General features: G+C 35.0%; 1 pseudogene across 1 annotated transcript; it reads left to right on the top strand.

Moving 5' to 3' along the window:
- Positions 1 to 11,681: 11,681 nt before the first annotated feature.
- LOC146918199 (uncharacterized) lies at positions 11,682 to 15,856 on the top strand (annotated as a pseudogene). The gene is made up of 4 exons (XR_015016054.1): positions 11,682 to 11,810; positions 13,843 to 14,161; positions 14,345 to 14,943; positions 15,649 to 15,856. The product of XR_015016054.1 is annotated as an uncharacterized LOC146918199 (transcript).
- Positions 15,857 to 22,469: the final 6,613 nt, after the last annotated feature.

Below are 22,469 nucleotides of genomic sequence, written 5' to 3'. Positions count from 1 at the left end.
CTTGTTCCTGCAATAATATTCAAGGTTCATTGAAACCTCGCATTGAAATTCAACATTTTTATTTTTTTTACAATGAACATTCTAATCAAAGCACATGAAATGCTAGGATTAGGAAAGTAATTTTACAAGGTAAAGCGCTGCATAATATATCCCGCTTGTATAACAGAAATAAATAAGCAAATCCTTATTATGGACAAATAAGCTATAAAACTACCATATGCACACCCCAATAATATGTTAGAAGACTTGTACCAAATTTAGGAAATAAACATTCACATATCAAAATATTATGTTAGAAGAGCTTGTTCATTCAATTTTTTCAAACTAAATAATCGAGAAAAGAATTTAGCGTTTAAAATCAGGAAATAAACATTTACATATCAAAACTAAATTCTTATTGAATCAGGAAATAAATTATACGTCATAACTAATAAACAAGCTCTAAATTAGTTATGACGTATAATTTATTAATTAGTAACTTAAAAAAAATGAATTAAGAATTATATTTATTTCATTTTTTTGGCAAATTACTTGGGCTGTAATATGAATTACTCATCGTCACTACTCACTAGGAGTCAACAAGAAGAATAACATACCTCATTTTCAATTGTTCAAAAAAACATACCTCCTTTTCAAAAAGAAGACCTCTAACCCCTCAATTATTTTTACAGGATAAACATCTTTTAATCACTAGATAGTCACAAGAGAATATTTGAACAATTCTAATCCCTTTTTAATCATCATCTATTTCAATTAATTTACTTTTAATCTGTAAATACAAAACCCCCTATTTTTGTTTTTTTTGTCAAGTACCCTAGTGGCTGGAGCTCACACATCTTAAATGTGGAGAAGTGGGGCGTCAGGGGTTCGAACCCCTGCCCCTGCATAAATTATGCAATGTCCCTGCCAACTGAGCTAAGTTCACGGGGACCAAAACCCCCTATTTTTATCCCCCACGTAGAATGATAAATGATAATTTATAGTCAACAACAATATTTGTGGCGACGATCTTACTTATCAATTTATTTCTTATACGAATTTTGATACACTTGCAAAAAACTTATTAGTCTTAAATTCAGCTTAATTAGTAAAAAAAAAAAAAAAACACAGATCAAAATTGCATGATCGACAGGAAGTGTTGGTAGAGATATCAAAGAGAAAGTTTTACTTTAGTGAATGAATGTAGACTGCAAAATTAATCAAATATTAATATGTATGAGTTTAGAAGATGATTTAGTGACCAACTTGCATAATGCTTGCACTTCCTATGGAGAATATCACAACAACTACTGTAGTTCATCAACAAAATCAATGATTTAATGACCAAAAATCACCACAACAAAATTTTCTACTATACACAGCGTCAATATATATAACAGAGAGCAAGTTTACACATTAAAACATGTGAATAGTGTCATAACAAAAATTAAAATACCAAGAGAAACCCATGATCCATATAATCAAAATTAATAGACAACCGCAACAAGAATAAACCTCAGAATTAATATTAGTAATAATATTAATAATAACTATTTATAACAAAATAAATAACTATTAAAAAACCCAATAAAACAAAATCATAAAACATTAATTGCGGATAAATCTCAACAAAACAAAAACACAAGAAAACTTTGAAAAAAACTTAAAAATCACCTTATGATAGGAAACAAAACTAATAGGACGTTAAGAAAAAGTGTGTGTGACTCAGGGAGATGGATATATGCCGTATAAATAACATATTTATAGAAACTAAATATAATGAAACAACAAGATTGGGAAATAAAAACTTTAAGTAGTGAACACAGCTAAGGAGTCTTCCTTGCTATAAATGTGATAGACATAAAAAAGAGAGACCAATTAAAAAGTGTAAGAAAATTGGTTCTTTTAGAAGGCAAAGGAGTTGAATTACGCGGGTTCTGTCTGCTTTTAGAATTTTAGAACCCTATACCATGTGACTCTATACTCTAAGTTTGAAGAGATCTATCTTATAAATAATTTTAGCTTTGAATGAGTAGAAGGGTCCAATTTTCTTTTTTTGCTTCAAAAGCTTTGACATTAATGTTTTTTTTTCTTCGGAAAATTACTCTTCTCGTTTATGAAATTGTTCATTCCCTTATATCAGCAACAGTTAATTTCTGCACGGTATTTTTCAACAACAGTTAACTACCCCTAGCACTTTTAAGATAAGTTGAACCAACTTCAACAACAGTTAACTACCGCTAGCACTTTTAAGATAAGTTGAACCAACTAAAAAGTGAATGAATCGATTTTAAATGTGTCAGCGGCAGTTAGCTGCCTTTGAAAAATACCTGCCGGTAATACAAAAGCTTTGAGTTGTATATATAATATGTGTGCTTATAAGTCTGTAGCAATTTTTTATCAATCGATTTTTTTTATAAGTCCGTACTGATAAACGATGTTTGCTAGCACCAACCGGGTCTATAAGTTGGCGAATGCCGGCTATCAACATAGAAAGGATAACGTGTCATCAACTCCCTGCACCATCAACAACAAGCATTACCGAATCTTTCGAGTCCAAAAACATCCAAACTAACCTCTTTCGAGTCGACTTAGATCAGACCAAGATTCTTGAGAGTGACGAGCGGATTCGACCACCAACACGGTAATTAACGAATCCACATCACCAACCATTTGATGTGATAACTACGGACCGAACCAGATTCCATAGTACAAACATTGTCGTTGTGTCTGTCGACGAACCAAACCAGGAAAACTGCAGACCTCATCAGATATGGAAGAATCAGAAATCGACAGGCGGTGCAACAACACAACAACGAGGTCCCGACAGCAAGAAAACCAACTCAGCACCTTGAATCGTTCCTTCTTTGAAACAGAGTGAACGCATACAGCCGGCGAACGAAACAATATAACAGAACCTCGAACCCAGTCACGGCGGCGCGATTCGAGTGAACCCAAATCGTCGGCGCTACCGACGGACTAAAAGAATCTGTGCCAAAAACCTGCACGACCGACGAACCACCGTCGAGAGAACAGGGGTGAGATACGATATGGATGGCATACACGATGGTATATATAATTTTAATAAGATTTGTGCAATGTTATGATAAATTCACATTGTGAAGATCACAATCTGTAATTCACATTGCAATGTTATAATAACTATTGTGATAAAGAAATCGATGATGCCATGGATAATTAATGATATCAAGAGAGCCTGGATGACTATTGTGATTATGTTTTAACTAGGCGTTGAGTTGGAATGTAGGACTATCGTGTTCTAGTTGTGCTTTCAAAAACTTAATATGAAATCGTTCTCAGAATATGAATTTCTATTTTAGTTTCAACAAATGTTCAGTATACATTTTCATTTGGACAATTCAATATTTAAGCTCACAAATATGTGATCATCGACCAAGAATCAAATGCTTAATACCTAGATCTTGACATGTTTTTTTGGTGACGGGATCGCTATACTATTTTCGAACTACAATAGGTACCATATAATATCATGGATGTCAGACGATTTTTGACTGGATTTGTTATGAAACTGTCCCTTAGGATTGGTGGAAGAGTCACATGTACCAAATTGACGTTTAAACTATAGCAATGGAGACCCAAGTGTTACAAAATAAAGAGGAAGAGGAGATTACTTGTGATGCAAGTAATCTCACAAATGAGGAAGAAGAAGTTACTTAAGGATCAAGTAACTTGAATATGCCAGCTGGACTTTCTGTTATGGCAGTTAGATGAGTAGCATTAGTATATGATTAGTGTATGATAACTACAATAGACTCTCATTAGTCTATAAATAAGTGTATACACTTTGTATCATTTGATTTGATTCATTAATAAAGTTTTTCACTTTCATTTCATTTTCTCTCTCTCTCGAGTTTCTTGTTATGGTATCAGGAGCCTTCTCTTTGGGGAAGGTGGTTACGATTCAGTTACGCACCGTTTCCGCCATGGATGCGTGTTTCTGAAGCTTTTTCAAGCTTCTTTCCTTTTTCTTCTTTCTTCTCGTTGAAGATCCTTTCTTTTTCGTATCTCTTTTCTCATCTTTGTGTTGATTCCTGAATCGTTCAGATTTTGATTTTCTTTCAATCAATCATGGTTCGAAATCAAGATCCAACACAAGATTATTCTTCACCTTACTATGTTCATCCCAGTGATGGACCTCATTCAGTTGCAATCAAGCCTCAATTGAACACGTCCAATTATCAAGCTTGGGCGCGTGCTATGCGCAGAGGTCTTGGTGGCAAGAACAAGTATCAGTTTGTAGATGGAACAATTCCTCCTCCTACTGATAATGATTTGAATTTTTCTGCATGGGAACGTTGCAACAATCTTATCCACTCATGGATCATGAACTCTGTTTCTGATAGTATTGCACAGAGCATTGTGTATATTGATAACGTTTCTGACGTTTGGAATGAGTTGAAAGAACGTTTTAGCAAAGCTGATCACATTCGTGTTTGGAAGCTCAAATCTAAGATCAACAATCTCAAACAAGGTACTGGTTCTGTTAATGACTATTACACTGAATTGAAATCTCTTTGGGAAGAGTATGATAGTCATAGACCTACACCTTCATGTGTTTGCCCTATAAGATGTGTGTGTGCTTCCATGCGAAATGTTAAAGAATTTAGGCATGAGGATCAAGTGATTCAGTTTTTGAGTGGCCTTAATGAAGTTTTTTCCATTGTTCGTACTCAAATTCTGCTTATGGATCCATTACCTCCTTTCAGCAAAGTTTACTCTTTAGTGGCTCAAGAAGAAAGTCATGAAGGTATTGATGCTATTGATGATAGTAAAGTCTTGGTTAATGCTGTTGAAACCAAGAAACCTTATGGTAGAGGCAAGGGATCCATTTCTCAGGGAGGGAAAAGTGGTAGACAATGTAGCTTTTGTGGTAAATCAGGTCACACTATTGAGACCTGTTACAGAAAGCATGGCTATCCTCCCAACTATGGTAATGGTAGATTCAACTCTAATGCAAATTCTGTGCAATCTGAAGATCCTGATGAAAGTTGTAAAGGATCTACTGAGACTGCTTCTGGTTCATTGCCTGCATTTACTAAAGAACAGTATGACAGCATTCTTGCCTTAATTCAATCCTCTAAGGTTGCATCTCCTCAGTCTTTGGTAAACCAGGTCAGCACTTCAGCTTCAATTGGTCATACACCAGTTGAAGCATCTACTTCAGGTAATGCTTATTGTTCCCTACCTGTTGCACATTGCCTGGCCTGTGTTAAATCTAACTCCTGGATATTAGATTCAGGAGCAAGTGATCATATTTGCTTTTCTTTGAACTGGTTTACTACATATTATAACATTGAGCCTACCAATGTTAAACTTCCTAATAATACTATTGTTGTCACTAATATAGCAGGCACCATCAGTCTCACACCTCATTTAGTTTTACATAGAGTTCTATATCTCAAAGATTTTTCTTTTAATTTGATTTCAGTGTCCAAACTATGTTCCAGTTCAAATTGCACTTTACATTTCTTTGACAAATATTGTGAATTGCAGGATATGACTTCTCAAAGGAAGATTGGTTTGGCTGATCTATGTGAAGGATTGTACAAACTAAACCTTGAAGCTAGCATGTCAAGAGTCATGTCTGTTTCAGTTGCTGATCCCAATATCATTCCTTCTTCAGCTCTTTGGCACTATAGGCTAGGGCATTTATCTCATTCTAGATTAGCTATTATGAATAAGCAGTTTCCTTTCCTGCAAACTGATCCCAACTTAGTGTGTGAAACTTGTCATTTTGCTAAGCAAAAGAAACTTCCCTTTTGTATCAGTACCAAAAGAGCAATCAATAAAATGGATATTTTGCATTTTGACATTTGGGGTCCTCTTTCTATTAAATCCATTCATGGTCATAGTTATTTTCTTACTGTTGTGGATGATTATAGTAGATTTGTATGGATCATTTTATTGAAATCAAAATCAGAAGTTCAATTACAAGTTCAAAACTTTATACTTTTTGCAGAAAATCAATTTGATTGCAAGGTTAAAACTGTCAGAAGTGACAATGGTCTTGAGTTTGATTTACAACAATTTTATGCTTCAAAAGGAATTTTACATCAAAAATCTTGTGTTGAAACTCCCCAACAAAATGGGAGGGTTGAGAGAAAACACCAGCACATATTGAATGTTGGAAGAGCGCTTCTTTTTCAATCAAAACTTCCTAAAAAATTTTGGTCTTATGCTCTTGTGCATGCCACTTACATCATAAATAGAGTTTCTTCATCCATTTTAAAGGATAAATCTCCTTATCAACTTCTTTTTGATCAAAACCCTGATTTTGATAGTTTTAAAGTTTTTGGTTCATTGTGTTTTGCTTCTACTCTTTGTTCTCACAGAACTAAGCTTGCTTCTAGAGCAAGAAAGAGTGTTTTTCTTGGATATAAGACTGGTGTCAAGGGTTTTGTTCTCTTTGACTTACAGTCTAAGCAACTTTTCATTTCCAGAAATGTCGTTTTTTATGAGTATGTTTTGCCTTTTAAAACTGCTTCTGATCCTATTTCTGCTTCTGATGCTACTTCTGCTTCTGATCCTATTTCTGCTTCTGATCGTACTTCTGCTTTTGATCCTACTTCCGCTTCTGATCCTACTTCTACTTCTGATCCTCCTTCTGCTTCTGATAATTTTCCTGCGTCTGTCCCACGTGTAGCGTATCATAATCAGGATTCTTTCTCTGATTCTCTTCCCATTCCTCCTATCAATCATAATGATTCTTCCTCTCCTATTATAAACCCTCCTGTACCTAATTTACCTGATCTTATAGATGATGTTGAACCTGTTATTAGAAGGTCTGAAAGAGTCAAAAATGTCCCTGTTAAGCTTCAAGACTTTGTTTGTAACTCTTTCACAGATCAACCATCTTCATCTTCTTCAGGTAGTTTATATCCTTTGTCCAATTTTACTTCTTCTCATTTTCTTTCTCCTTCACAATCACATTTTACTCTTTCTGTTACTTCCCACACTGAACCCAAATCATTTGAAGAGGCTATGCAATCTGAGTACTGGGTTGAGGCAATGAATGCTGAGATCCTGGCTTTAGTAAAGAATGGTACATGGACATTAGTTGATTCTCCTCCCAAAGTCAAACCTATAGGGAACAAATGGGTGTTCAAAATCAAGTATCATTCTGATGGCACTATTGAAAGGTACAAAGCCAGATTGGTTGCTAAAGGGTATAGTCAAATTGAAGGTCTTGACTATTTTGAAACCTTTTCACCAGTAGCAAAGATCACCACTGTTAGAATGCTTCTTGCTTTGGCCTCCATCAATGATTGGTTCTTGCACCAGCTTGATGTGAACAATGCTTTTCTTCATGGTGACCTCCATGAAGATGTGTATATGCAGATCCCACAGGGTGTTCATACTTCCAAACCAAATCAAGTCTGCAAGTTAAATAAATCTCTTTATGGTTTGAAGCAGGCCAGCAGGTCCTGGTATGAAAAGTTAACCTTGTTTCTCACTCAGCAAGGATATACTCAAGCTTCTGCAGATCACACTCTTTTTGTGAATGATTCTAATGATTCATTCACTGCCCTGCTCATTTATGTTGATGATATCGTCTTAACTGGAAATTCTTTGCCAGAAATCACTAGAGTCAAGCATTTACTTGATGCATCTTTCAAAATCAAGGATTTAGGTCAACTGAAATACTTTCTTGGTCTTGAGGTCGCTTATTCCAAAACTGGTATTTCTGTTTCTCAGAGGAAATATTGTTTAGACTTGCTCAATGACTCTGGTTTATTAGGTTCTAAACCTGTTTCCACACCTATGGATCCTTCTATCAAGCTGCACCATGATGGGGGGCAACCCTATGAAGATATCTACTCATATAGAAGGCTTGTAGGCAGATTAATATACTTGACAAACACAAGACCAGACATTTGTTTTGTGGTTCAACAACTTAGTCAATTTCTGTCTGCACCAACCAAAACTCATTACAATGCAGCATGTAGGGTGATTAGATACTTGAAGAATTCACCAGGCAAAGGTTTATTTTTTTCTAAGTCATCACACATACAGCTTTTAGGCTTCACAGATGCAGACTTGGCAGGATGTGTTGACACAAGAAGATCCATAACAGGCTTATGCTTCTTCCTTGGTTCCTCTCTTATATCATGGCACACCAAAAAGCAAAGCACAGTGTCTAGATCTTCAAGTGAAGCTGAATACAGAGCACTTTCAGCTGCAGCTTGTGAAATGCAGTGGCTGATTTACCTTCTCAAGGATTTAAGGATTCACAACACTAAGCTTCCTGTATTGTATTGTGATAACAGAAGTGCTTTACATATTGCAGCCAATCCAGTGTTTCATGAAAGAACTAAACATCTGGAGATAGATTGTCACTTTGTAAGAGAGAAGGTACAAAATGGAACTATGAAGCTTCTCCCAGTTTCAAGTGCTGAACAAGCAGCAGACTTCTTCACCAAACCACTGCATCCTAAGCCTTTCATTACTCTATTGTCCAAGCTTGGCATGGTAGATATATACCAAGCTCCAGCTTGTGGGAGGCTGTTACAAAATAAAGAGGAAGAGGAGATTACTTGTGATGCAAGTAAGCTCACAAATGAGGAAGAAGAAGTTACTTGAGGATCAAGTAACTTGAATATGCCAGCTGGACTTTCTGTTATGGCAGTTAGATGAGTAGCATTAGTATATGATTAGTGTATGATAACTACAATAGACTCTCATTAGTCTATAAATAAGTGTATACACTTTGTATCATTTGATTTGATTCATTAATAAAGTTTTTCACTTTCATTTCATTTTCTCTCTCTCGAGTTTCTTGTTACCAAGTTTTCATGGATGTCAGTTTCTCTATCACCAATCAAGGAATATACTGACTTAGTTTTTCAATCAAAACAAATGTTTATGTCTCAACTTTTTAAGTGGTCCAGCTACCTCCGCTGACAAGTCATGGTCATAGGAAATACAGCTCTTGTGATAATGTTTCCACCAACCCTTTCAATGTTTTTGACACTTGACAAATTTTTTTGGATACGTTGATGAAGTGTCGAGCACCACTTAAATCCGAGTTCGTATGTTAAACCTAACAATATCGACATTGACAATTGAAATATACCATACGGATTAACATTTGATTAACAGTTGAAATTATTACTCCTATACTTGAACACTTCTATATTTCAACCTCTTGTATTTAACCTGGCTTCACATGTAAGCATTTGGTTTGGCATATTAACACTTCAATCTTTTCCCTAAACAAAAAGTTGGTGTCCTAAACTAGAGAGCAACTTTGGACCAACTTTACTCACATGAGAATCGTACTTATTATTTCTCTCCTCTTCCCAATATAAGCTATATTCTTAAGATAGGCAAAAATCTCTCATTTTTAAATAGCCGAAAAGATATATAACATATTACATTATGTCATAGATGTCAAACCTCATAACATAATTGATTTAATTAAAAGTGACAAACCGATCTATATATAATTACTTCCCTAAAAACAACGAACTATATTTATATTCAAAATAAAACAACTTTTTTTTTCTTGTATTGTTAAATTTTCGGGAGCTTGTATTTCATGAATCTTTCAAATGCAACTAGAGTGTGACAAAGACATGGCCATGAGAAAAAACACTTTGTTAGTTTACCTAGTTAAAGAAGGGCACAGCTAATGGTCCAAAAATTAGGAAAAAATAACATTTTATAAGTACATATAATATAAGAAGAAAATTAAATTTGGCATTAAGTTTTTTTATCACATATAATGATACTGTGCAATTAAGTTTTTTATTGTGAACTATGATCACCTAAAAAAAATCTCATTGGCATACTTGGGCTTGAAGTATGTACTAGTAGTGTATAATTTTGTTGTCAAATTAACCATTCACCTGTTGAGAATTGAAGGGTGATTTGCTTTGGCACAAAAGTATACTTGTTTTTATAATATAGTAGATTGCTCTTCAATAAATAAAATCTAATATTGAAGTGATTGGAATATATTTCTCAATCTTCTTCTTTACAGAAGATGATATATTTAGCAAGCATGACTTTTTGTTTGCTGCTCTTTGTTTAGAAGGATGGAATATCATTTTATTGTGTATGAATTGAATTACAACTTCATCACTCTAACAAGAACCACATAACAAAAGAATAATACGAAATAGATAAGCAAGGAAAGAGAGTCAAGAAGTAGGAAGCCATGTTTAGCAATGGTTCTTTTTTTGCGAACAAAAGTAAATTTTGGTGTCAGCTCTTTTATTCTTTCAAGCATTATAAAGTACAAGAGAATGAGTGGATAGTTTTTCACAAATTTATTACCTTAGATCTTCTTACCTTCATACTATAGAAAATCAAAAGTTTCACATTGAACCACAAAATTCCAAGTGGGTTTCCTTTTCCCTCTTCATATATATAAATTAGATTTGTTCAAACTATATAATTTACTGTTGAAGTATTCTTATTATTAATTATTGTTTTGTTATTCCCTTTACTACCTTGAAAATCTCCTATGAATTTGGATGGTTGTGGTAGATTCTGTGAGAAGGTTTTGTTCATATAAAAGAGATTTCAATTTGTATACTAGTTTTGGGTTTAACATTGATGAATATGAGTTAATTCCTTCTTTTAAAAATCATTACACCCTCCGTTTCAAAATGAGTGTCACTTTAACTAAAAAAAATTGTTTCAAAATGAATGTCACTTTACATTTCCAATACAACTTTAATTTTTTTCTTCCAACTTTACCCTCTCCAACTTTTCTCTCACATAATTTTCAATGCAACTTTAAGTTTGTCTTTTTCTTATAAAGTAAGTGCAGTTTAGTAAAGTGTTATGTCTAATGATTATTTCTTTCCATTCCTTAATCTGTGTGCATTTGGCTAAAGCGACACTTATTTTGAAACGGAGGGAGTACTAAATTGAACATGAAGTTGATTGGATGTATGAAGTTTTGATATGTTAGATTTGAACTAGATATTTTCAAAAAGGGAAAAAGAAAGAAACATGAATTCTGAATTTTTCTGCTCAACACAGCTACGGTGCGTGAATTTTTATAAATTATTGGATTCGAATTTTAATATGGGACCAACTGCACTGTCTTAACAAGAGGGATGTCTATCTCTATTAAACCATTTCATGAGTCGTTCATAGATTTAAATTAGAGATAGTTGTGCAGAAAAATTCTGGTATGTCTTCTATGTATATTTTTAAGTTTTATGCTTCCCTAAGAGGTCTTATTCTTTATATTGTAATTGTAAATGACATACATTCTCGGATTATAAACCAATTAAAAGTCGTTATTTTTTCAGATTAAAATCCAATTATTTCTCTTTTAAAACCATCTTTTAAGACCAAATTCTTTTAAAAAAAATATTCATAATGAAATACATTCTCTAAGGCTATGTTTGCGAGTTGGGTTTTGGAGGGGAAGGGAAGGGAAGGAAAGGCTTATGGAGAGATAAACCCTTGTTTGGGAGTTTTAAAAAAATAGGGAAAGGTTTTTTTTGGGGGGGGGGGGGGGGGGGGGGGGGGGGTTTGGAGGGCTTAATTTATCCAATTTTAGAGTTCCCCCAAATTGGAGGGTTTTGGAGGGTTAAAGATACAAATTAACTATTTTACCCTTACAATAATTTAAAATTCCAATTTTAGCTCTAACCTAATTTCATCTAATTCTAACATTCATTTCACTGTAACTCTGTGCGCGCTCTCTCTTCTCCCGACGGCGACGTGAACTGCGATCTCAACCTGAACGGCGGCGAACGACGGTGAACGGCGGAGAAGGAAGTTGAACAACAGAGTTTCCTTCATCTCTCTCGATCCTCTTTCTTCTGGTATCAATCTCAAACTCTCTTCCATTCTTTTCCAATTTCTTTTCCTTTTGCTATTTCATTCATGAATTGATTTATGTTTTGCTGTTTGATTCACGATTTGATTTGTGTTTTTGTGTTTGATTCACAATTTGATTTCTGTTTTGCTATTTGATTTTTTAGAGTGAATCATATCTACTCAATAGATGTTTTTTGTTTTAGGATTTGCTTTGATTTATCTTGATTTCATAGGGTGATTTATGCTTATACATAAATGTTGATTTATGTTTTTCACTGTTATTATGATTTTTGTGTATAATCATGGATACTGTATAATCACTATTATTATGATTTCACTATTATTATAAATAAATGTTGTTTGTTTCACAAACATGTATTATTTTGTGTTGGATTCAGTTTAAATGGATCATCAAATGGCTCGTCAAACAATTATGGAATTGATTAGATGGAGAGCAAGACTTTGAATGACCCTTGTTCATGTCATATGTCTTGTAGTTTGTTACTATAGGATTAAAATCCGTTCTCAAAGTAGGATAGTTGATCGTAGTTTGACTCTAGAGAAGGATAGAGTACGCAATAAGATAATGAATATAGTTGCTACTAGTGAAGGTCAGAAGATAATAAGAATGAGTCCTAAGGCGTTTTTGGACTTATGCTCTATATTACAACAAGAGGGTGGTCTTCTACCAACACAAAGGGTAACCGTAGAGGAACAAGTTGCTAAAACTCTTTACCTTCTAACACACAATGTAAGAAATAGAGAGATTCAATTCTGGTTCCGACGCTCCGGTGAAGCTACTAGTCGTCATTTTCATCGGGTGCTCCGATCAATAATTGAGATAGGGCGTACCTATCTCAAACAACCGGATGGATCACGCATTCCGATTGAAATTCTTGGAAATAATCGATTTTACCCCTACTTTAAGGACTGCGTTGGAGCAATTGATTGTACACATGTTCGTGTAAAAGTACCATTGGCTGAAGCTTCAAGGTATCGTGGTAGGAAAAGTTTTCCTACACAAAATGTGTTGGTCGCATGTTCTTTTGATCTTAAGTTCACTTATGTTTTGCCTGGATGGGAGGGTACTACTTCTGATTCTAGGATATTAAAACATGCACTACGCAGAAGAAATGGTCTCAAAATACCTAGAGGTAGTTAAAACTTATTGTTATCATTTTCCCTTTTTTTCCCCTTCTTTTTCTTATGTATGTTGGTTACAATTATTGGCTTTTAGGTAAGTTTTATATTCTTGATGCTGGATTCATGTTGAGAAAGGGGTTAATTACACCGTTTAGATCAACACGTTATCACTTGAAAGAATTCTCAGCCAGAAATCCCCCTAGAACAGCTCAAGAGTTATTCAACCTTCGTCATTCATCGTTGCGTAATGTTGTTGAAAGGGCTTTTGGGATTGTCAAGAAAAGATTTCCTATCATTTCAAGTGGCGCTGAAGCAACTTATGGAATCGATACTCAAAATTATATTATCCTTGCATGTTGCATTTTGCATAATTTCTTGATGGGGGTGGATCCTGATGAAGACTTGATTGCCGAGGTAGACGAAGAAATCAGCAATCAAAGTGCATCTCAAACTGGTCATGGCCATATAGAAGTAGATGAGGATGAAGAACATTCACAATTAGGTCAAAATTTTAGAAATTCTATACTTGGTGCCATGTGGACCAATTACCTATCATATCATAGTAGATGATAATGAATTACTTAGCTATTATTCAGTGTATGTTTCCAAATAGCTATTGCCAAAAATATTGGAAACTTGTTTGTTCAAAATATTCTATAATTTGTAGCTTTAAGTGGAAGAATGTGTGTTGTTATTGTTTCTAAATATTGGAAACTTGTTTGAGTAACTTGGATATTGATGTTCCTGATATATTGAATAAACATACTATTTGTTGCAACTGTTATTCCAAGAGTCACCAAAGAAAGGTATACATGAGTTCATCTCAAATTTATCTATAAATTTATGTGATGATTTTATAATATGATATCTTTTATTTTTCTTCTAATATAACAGAATCATGTCTACCTCTAAAAGAGAGACATGGACAACAGAGATGAACAATGCTCTTATTGATGCCTTTGTTCATCAAGTAAGTGCGGGAAACAAAATAGGTGGGACCTTTACACCATTAGCATACACCAATATAACAAAGGAGATGTCCGAAAAGTTTCAAAGACCTTTTGACAAGGAAAAGGTGAAAAATAGATGGAAATTGGTGAAAAGAAATTTTACTAAATGTCATGACATTTTCAAGGGCATGAGCGGTTTTGCTTGGAAATCAGACACACATATGTGGGATGCTTTACCTGAAGTTTGGAAAACATTAATTGAGGTACATACTTATAACTTACATTAATTGAGTTGTTGGGTTTGCTTGCTTATATATGTGACCTGAACCTATGTCAGCATGTGCACTTATTTGAATTGTATAACTTATTTGATGGGAACTTATTTGAATGCATGTTAGCATGTTCTGAAGCTTTATAACATAATTTTTTATAATTTTTTTTGATAGGCAAAACCTGAAGCTGCACAATGGGTGACCAAACCTTTTGCCAATTATGACAAATTGGTTATTGCTTGTGGAGATGAAAGGGCCACTGGAGGAAAGGTTATGAATGATGAAGATATTCGACAAAATCATCCCCTTAATCGTGAGTCAGAATCCATTGGTACTAGTGACCAGGTGACACTAGAGAGTTTGCAAGAGGGCGGCAATGAGCAGGATGTCGCTTCTCCTGAGGTCCAAATTCCCCCCAGAACCTAGAGCTAAAAGATCTAGAAATTCCCGAGATGAAGATGAAGATGAAGTTGAAGGGATAAAAGCTGCCCTTTTGAACGTTGTTGATGCTTTTAGAGAGAGTACTGCATCTCATGATAAGTATTTTAAAGACAGCATTGCAACTTATGAGAAAGCTAATCTAAAACTTCCAATTTCCGAAGAAGTAGTTTTTAAACTTATAGAGGAATTGCAAGTGGATAGTCATATGATCTTTCGGGCATATTCTTATCTTCTAGAGTTTCCTGAGAAGGTTAGAGCTTTACTTGGACTTCCAAAACACTTGAGGAAGAGTTTTCTATTAGAATCGATTTTGGTCAAGGTCACTCGTCAAGGTAATTTATCCATTTTCTCTCTATATTTTTTTTCCATATAATTATTAGCTCTATTGGAGGCATATCTGTTCATATTTGATGTTGATGTTTCTGTTTTTATAAATGATGTTGATGCTTTGATATACTACGAACCGAAGAGAATGTTTATCTCGTTAAGGTTTTAGAGGTGTCGGGAGGTACGGGTCGTCTGTTTATTTGTTGTAGTTTGTATTGGTGTGCTGTAGTTTTTTGTCCTGTTACTGATGTGTTGCTAGGTTCGGTAGGCAGGTTTTTTAAACTGTTGGGTTGGGGCAGCTGTAGCGCTCCCTGTGTATCTATTCATTGAGTTCCTCCCACTTTCTTTGTGGGTTGGTCTCTTTCTATATATATAATGCTCTAACAATATAAATAGTATTAGTAATGGCAATAGCAATCATCAGTAATAAACTGAAAACTGATCACATTCACACAAGTTAAGTAGTATTAGTATGATCATGCTACTGATTTATACTTTGATTGATAGTGTTTGTCTATCACATATTAGAACCCACCTATCATGCTTTTTTAGCCTATATTTTCCTTGCTGTCATGCTTTGTTGTCATGCGTTGGCTACTCATTGCTTTTCATTTGGATTGTATTAATTTTTTTAGCCAAAACTATAATGCTACTGATGGTTGTTTCATCTCTACAATAACTATAATTTTTTCATGTTTTTTGTTTTGCAGGTAATCTCTACATATTGTTTTGGTCTCTAATGAGGATCTTGAAGTCCTAGACTATGACATAAGTATAGAATTTTGTAATCTTCTATTGGGATTTAGTAACTAGCATATTTGACACATTTGTCAATTTTATGTCATGTATTGGTATAACAGGATATGCTGCATTTTCAATGTCTTATTTACAAGTGAAATATTTGGATTTCAAATTTAATATGTTTGCAATAAGCTGTTTTGGATGAATAAGCTGTTTTCAATAAGTTGTTTTTGAAAAAGATGTCGTAATAAGTTGTTTTGTATAAATAAGCTGTTTTGAATAAGTTGTTTTTGATAAAGACGTGGTAATAAGCTGTTTTGGATAAATAAGCTGTTTTGAATAAGTTGTTTTTGATAATTAAGCTGTTTTTTGAAAAGAGGTTGTAATAAGCTGTTTTGAATAAGTTGTTTTTGAAAAAGAGATCGTATTAAGCAGTGTTGTATAAATAAGCTGTTTTGAATAAGTTGTTTTTGAAAAAGAGATCGTATTAAACTGATTTGTATAAATAAGCTGTAATATCCCGCCTGTCAGTATCGAGATATTACCAGTCGATCGTGCCAGAAGAATTAAATTCATGACGAGTAAGTTAATGGGAAAAATATTATGACATGTCAGCTTTTTACGGGAAAATTATCAGAGTTGTTTTGACACGCTTGAGGCAAGGGCGTAATTGTAATTTCACGGAAATAGATATTTATATGTTTTTGGATGGAAAATATCTCATTTTTTCCCTTATCCTTTCTCTCTCTTTGTTGACCAACAATTTCTCTCCCTTCTCTCTTCTCTTATCCCACGCCATTCATCCTTCTCCCAACCATCATCAAGCTTGCAAACTTCTTCCTTATTGGATTCTTAGGTTAGAGATGGATCTTTTATCATGGTTTTATTCTTCTTCCTCTCTTTCAAGAACAACTAGAAGTTTGGGTGATCTCACAACTTCTTCTCCTCACCAAGAGAAAATTCATGAGGTTAGGGTTTGTTTATTCAATGGTTCCTTTGTTGATTCAAGTAAAGCAATGTTTCTTTTATGAAATCATGAGCACAAGGGAACTAGAGGATCAAGTTAGGGTTTCTTTGAAGAGGTGATTTGAGGATTGGTAGTGGTTAGATTGAAGGTTTATGCATAAAGTTTATCAAGAATGGTTTAGCTCCAACCTTTACAAAGTTTGGATACTCTTGGAAGGGATTTACATGTACTAGGGTTTGGATTATGTTCTCTCTTCACCTTGCTCCTTATGAGATGTGATCATGGAAGCTAGAGTTTGGTTATGGGTCAAGAAGATAGGGCTTTGGTTGTGTGAGTATAGAAGCTTATATTGAAGAATGTATCAAGGAATGGAGATTGAGGATGTGATGAGAACGGGGAAGGCTCCGTAAGGGGATCACATGGTACTGAGTAGTTAAGAATGTAGGTGTTCGTGTCTCTTGCAATCCATGAAGGTATGGATTCAAGGGGTTCTCATGATGGGAACGGGGAAGGCTCCGTAAGGGGATCGCACGACACTGAGGGAGTCCGATGTACGTACATCGGTCATGATGGGATTGCTCTCGGGGTTACTCCACCCGGGACTCTCCGTAAAATGAATCAATATAATGATTGTTTGTTCAACGCTAACATAATAATGAATGAACTTATGTACGACCATGCATGTTATGTTTATGATTATGCTCATGATTATGCAAGAATGAAATCCATGCACGATTATGTTTAAGAACAAGAGCACTAGGTGCTATGAGATAAGTTTCAAGTTATGTATAGAACAAGTAAAGAATATGAAACCGATGACGAACTTAAGTTCCCTAATCGTCCGGTTTAGAATCGTGCCATGATTATGTTATGTTTAGGCCTCGATACGTAAAGCGTATCCTTGGCAATGCGGTCTTAGGTTCCCCCTCGACCGCCATGACACGTATAGTATGTGAAGCCTATAACAGTTAAGATAAGATTATGACGGCTCTAGTATGCACTACCGTCTAAGCATGCAAGTCCCCACACACGTATAATCAACCGTCAGGTTGTAATGTAGACACGTGGTGACCGTAGGTTTCCCCTGAGGTTACCTATAGCCTAGGATTTAGGGGAACTCACTGAGACATTATGTCTTATCCCAATCCTTATTTGTTTCAGATAAGCAGGATGTTTATGCATGATCGGAGCCGGATGGATATTACTTCAAGGGTTCGTTTGTAAAGTTGCAGGACGTTATGGACATCAAGGATGTAATTTTATGTATGGATGAGTTGTGATGTATTGTTATTTATACGAACGTAACTTGTTGTAAATATTATTCATTCGAAGTTTTAATTGTTGTATATTTTAATGTATCCAGTACTAATATTAACGCACGTGTCAGACTTTCTAGATACGTCTGGTATGGGAGTTACATTTGGTATCAGAGCAGGTCGATTCAGACCGTGCCTTGGGTCATTAAATTACAACTAAGGTAGTGGGACCATTGGGTTCCAGGTAAATGTTCTAGTTGTTGTTGTTAGTTGAGCCTGATCAACTCAATTTAGCAATTAACGATTAGAACGGATGCCTGAGAGCTGAATAGGACCCAGGAGGAACGAAGTATGTGATGAAGAAGTTTGATCGTGCCAAAAAGATGGCCAGTGAACTAATCAGGTGCAAGTGTGAATCCTCCGGGAATGTAAGGCATGTTAAGAAGGAACGTTCCGACAAGGTCGGGTAAGATGATAGTGATACTTAATGCACCCGTAAGCGAAGAAGTTGGATATATATATATACATATAATCATGACCGAAAGATTCGGTAAGAGTCGTTATTGGAACGGGTTATGATATTCTGGAATGTCAGAATAAGGCTACAAGATAGTGAGAAGTCGACATATGATGACAGAGTCAGCAGGTTCTCAGGAATAACAATATGCGAATAAAGTTAAGAACGTATATGCTCGGAAAGTTGCATAAGTGGCAATGTAACGAGGTAAGTTATTCGTAGTAGAGGAAGTTAAGAATTCAAGAGAAAGGTTTATGTTATCAGGATTAAGGCATTGATTTCCGACGTGCCAAGAATTGTATCGAAAAGGGTTGATGTTGCCATGCATATGTTATAAAATAATTTATGATTATAGGAATGAATGATGTGCATTGGTTACTTGAGAATAAAGACTTTATGTAAAGAATGTTTCTAAAAAAAAAATAGAGTCGGAGAAGCTCACCAATAGCAAGCCGGGGACAAAACTTTTCGTTTTCTACCAGTTCGTTCCTATGGTTTGCAATGACTATTGGGGAGATATCTTCGCAGTAATCGTTTATGTGGCGAAAATAATTTATGACATCAAGTAACGAATGCATATCATATCCTAAAAATTTCAAGGAAAAGACATGGGCAACCATCAACGAAATCGATACAGTTTAAGGTAGTTTGGAGGTTAATGTGTCAAAAGTCAAGAACAAGCCAAGATCAAGAGTATAAAAGTTTCGGCATTGAAAAGGAAAGTTGCCGATGTTTATGCATGAAGTATGAAGTAAGAAGCTAAAGTGATGCAAAGTTATGAGGAATCGTGAGATTCTCTGATTTTGTGAAATTATGGTGTATCTCACAAACCTATGATTTGCTTAATAGACTTGCTAAGGCTCGATATGATGTTGAATCATAAAGTTTAAATAATTTTAGAAAGATTTACGCGTATGGGTGATTGAAGTTGACGAAAAAAAAAAAAAATTCATGAGATTTTCTAGGAACCGGTTTGCTACGATACTCGTAGAGCGAGCTAGACTCATTAAAATCTAGATTTGATGACATGTATGTGTTATCAACTCGTTCTATGATTTTAGAGTAGCAATCGGGGCCTAAAGTTAATATTTATATATATAAAGTAGAGAAATTATCAACGTCAATGACCCGTGTGCTAGTTTACGAAGTTTTCTTTAAATGAAAAATCAACGAGCAAGCAATGGTGTGATTAAGCAAAAAGGTAGTATGCAAGAATGCGAAGGTACAAGGTTAGAAGTTTAATGTATGTTATGTATACCACAGCAGGTAAATCCAATCAGCAAAGATGTAAGTTTTACCCCAAGTCAAGCATTATGAGAATAAGATAAGTCATCACGAGTTTTGTTCTTACAAGGCAGTAGTAAAGACAAGTGTAAAGAATGTGAAGTCTCAATCGCTCTAACGGATTAGAGTAATGGTTTAAGCCAACCGGTGGGAATCAGAGTAGCGCCATGGAAGCTAATTGTTAATCATGAAACATGGAATTTTAGTATGAAAGAATTTTCGGTTGGTAATACAAGTTAACAAGAATGCATTATAAGACAAGTGAGGAGTTCTCGATGTGAAAGGTAAGAATGGATGCATGAATGATGATAATATTGGAAAACATGTGAGATTCAGACGGTTACCTCTTGTAATTTAAGTAATAATCGAAGCATCAAGAATGATGACCGGTTTCCGGAAAAGGTAATAACGCTCAAGCGATAACCGAATGAGATGATGTGGAGAATCAAGTTTAATGTCCCTAGGTAAGAGGAATAAGTTAATGTCAAGTGGGTCAAGAATCTTCTTGGTTTATGTCATGTATTAATATGTGTATGAGGTATGTATATCAATTAAGAAGGTAAGAATCCATCTTCAAAGTTAAGCATGTTATCGAGAAAGGAGATGCAACTCTTGAGCTTTAGGTAATGAGAATCATACTTTCGTATGCAATACTTGTTGAGTGAAAACGATACTTTTTAAGATATGTTAAAGCATGATTTATAACTTTTAAAGGTAAGATTGGTATCAAGGAACTTAGGAACAATGTTTTTATTTAAACTCATAGAATTATACATTTTTTTGAAACTGATAAGATACGTCGTAAGTAAACTCACTTAAGACGTACAAACTTCAGGACCAACTTGTTATGGGCAAGTTGGGGCGAGTTGTTAAATCTTTTTCAAAATATAGAAACTCGTCCGGTGGTTCTGTGGTGCTATTACAAATTCAGTTTTGGAAATGATAATATTTTTAGTCATGTATATATATATATATATTCGTTCCAAGAACCCGAATACCAAAGTTTAAAAAAATTTCTTCAAGAAAAATGCTAGACACATATCGTTATCATTTAACAAGAGGCGGTACTTGAAAGTGTGCACATGTTATGGAACAACAATGTCCGTATGAAGCCAATATCCTACGGGATACACTGAAATGTGTTAAGAATGTATGATGTATGTGCAAGTAAAATTGCTAGAAAGTTTCAAGAACATGTTAACCACGACGTTGGCTATTAGATAGTCAGATGAAGTAACAATTTGATTTCACATTCTCATGTCAAGTTATGTAAGTACCCATTAATTCAGGTGCAAAGAAATCTCATGAAGTTGGAATATTCCTTAAGACTCGGAAAGATATAAGTAATTCGTGGAATTGTCTATATGAGTAATGTATGTAAGAGGCATAGATCGCAAAGCGCGGTAAGAAAGATTATGTATGCATGAAAAGATATTTTAATGTTGCAAGTAAGCACTGCAGGGCAAACCTGGTTTCCGGTAAGACTCCAGTTAAAAGGCAAATCCTGAGTGTTCATGTTTATGATAAGATACATTTATGAATGGTGTATGCTAAGCGGGTAAGATACAAGTCCGAGACAATACGTCTATGTGTAGCAAGGTAAGTTCCCAGTCATGATATACTAAGATAACTTCAAGTTTAAGTGATATTAAGATCAAGAAAGCTATATGCTTATGTATGTGAGTCGAGAAACAAGACGAAACACAAGCAATGATGAACTTCTTGGATATGTGTGAATAGAGAATGTATGGCTCAGACCATAGATGGTAAGTTTTAGTCATGATGATTGGTAATCGGTCTCTAAATTTCGAGGACGAAATTTTTTAAGGGGGGTAGAATGTAATATCCCGCCTGTCAGTATCGAGATATTACCAGTCGATCGTGCCAGAAGAATTAAATTCATGACGAGTAAGTTAATGGGAAAAATATTATGACATGTCAGCTTTTTACGGGAAAATTATCAGAGTTGTTTTGACACGCTTGAGGCAAGGGCGTAATTGTAATTTCACGGAAATAGATATTTATATATTTTTGGATGGAAAATATCTCATTTTTTCCCTTATCCTTTCTCTCTCTTTGTTGACCAACAATTTCTCTCCCTTCTCTCTTCTCTTCACCCACGCCATTCATCCTTCTCCCAACCATCATCAAGCTTGCAAACTTCTTCCTTATTGGATTCTTAGGTTAGAGATGGATCTTTTATCATGGTTTTATTCTTCTTCCTCTCTTTCAAGAACAACTAGAAGTTTGGGTGATCTCACAACTTCTTCTCCTCACCAAGAGAAAATTCATGAGGTTAGGGTTTGTTTATTCAATGGTTCCTTTGTTGATTCAAGTAAAGCAATGTTTCTTTTATGAAATCATGAGCACAAGGGAACTAGAGGATCAAGTTAGGGTTTCTTTGAAGAGGTGATTTGAGGATTGGTAGTGGTTAGATTGAAGGTTTATGCATAAAGTTTATCAAGAATGGTTTAGCTCCAACCTTTACAAAGTTTGGATACTCTTGGAAGGGATTTACATGTACTAGGGTTTGGATTATGTTCTCTCTTCACCTTGCTCCTTATGAGATGTGATCATGGAAGCTAGAGTTTGGTTATGGGTCAAGAAGATAGGGCTTTGGTTGTGTGAGTATAGAAGCTTATATTGAAGAATGTATCAAGGAATGGAGATTGAGGATGTGATGAGAACGGGGAAGGCTCCGTAAGGGGATCACATGGTACTGAGTAATTAAGAATGTAGGTGTTCGTGTCTCTTGCAATCCATGAA

The sequence above is a fragment of the Medicago sativa genome, chromosome 6 (genome assembly GCF_051527215.1).
Source record: "Medicago sativa cultivar Bolivia chromosome 6, Bolivia_mono, whole genome shotgun sequence".
In the NCBI taxonomy this organism is placed as follows: domain Eukaryota; kingdom Viridiplantae; phylum Streptophyta; class Magnoliopsida; order Fabales; family Fabaceae; genus Medicago; species Medicago sativa.
This window is presented reverse-complemented; position numbering and strand designations above follow the sequence as displayed.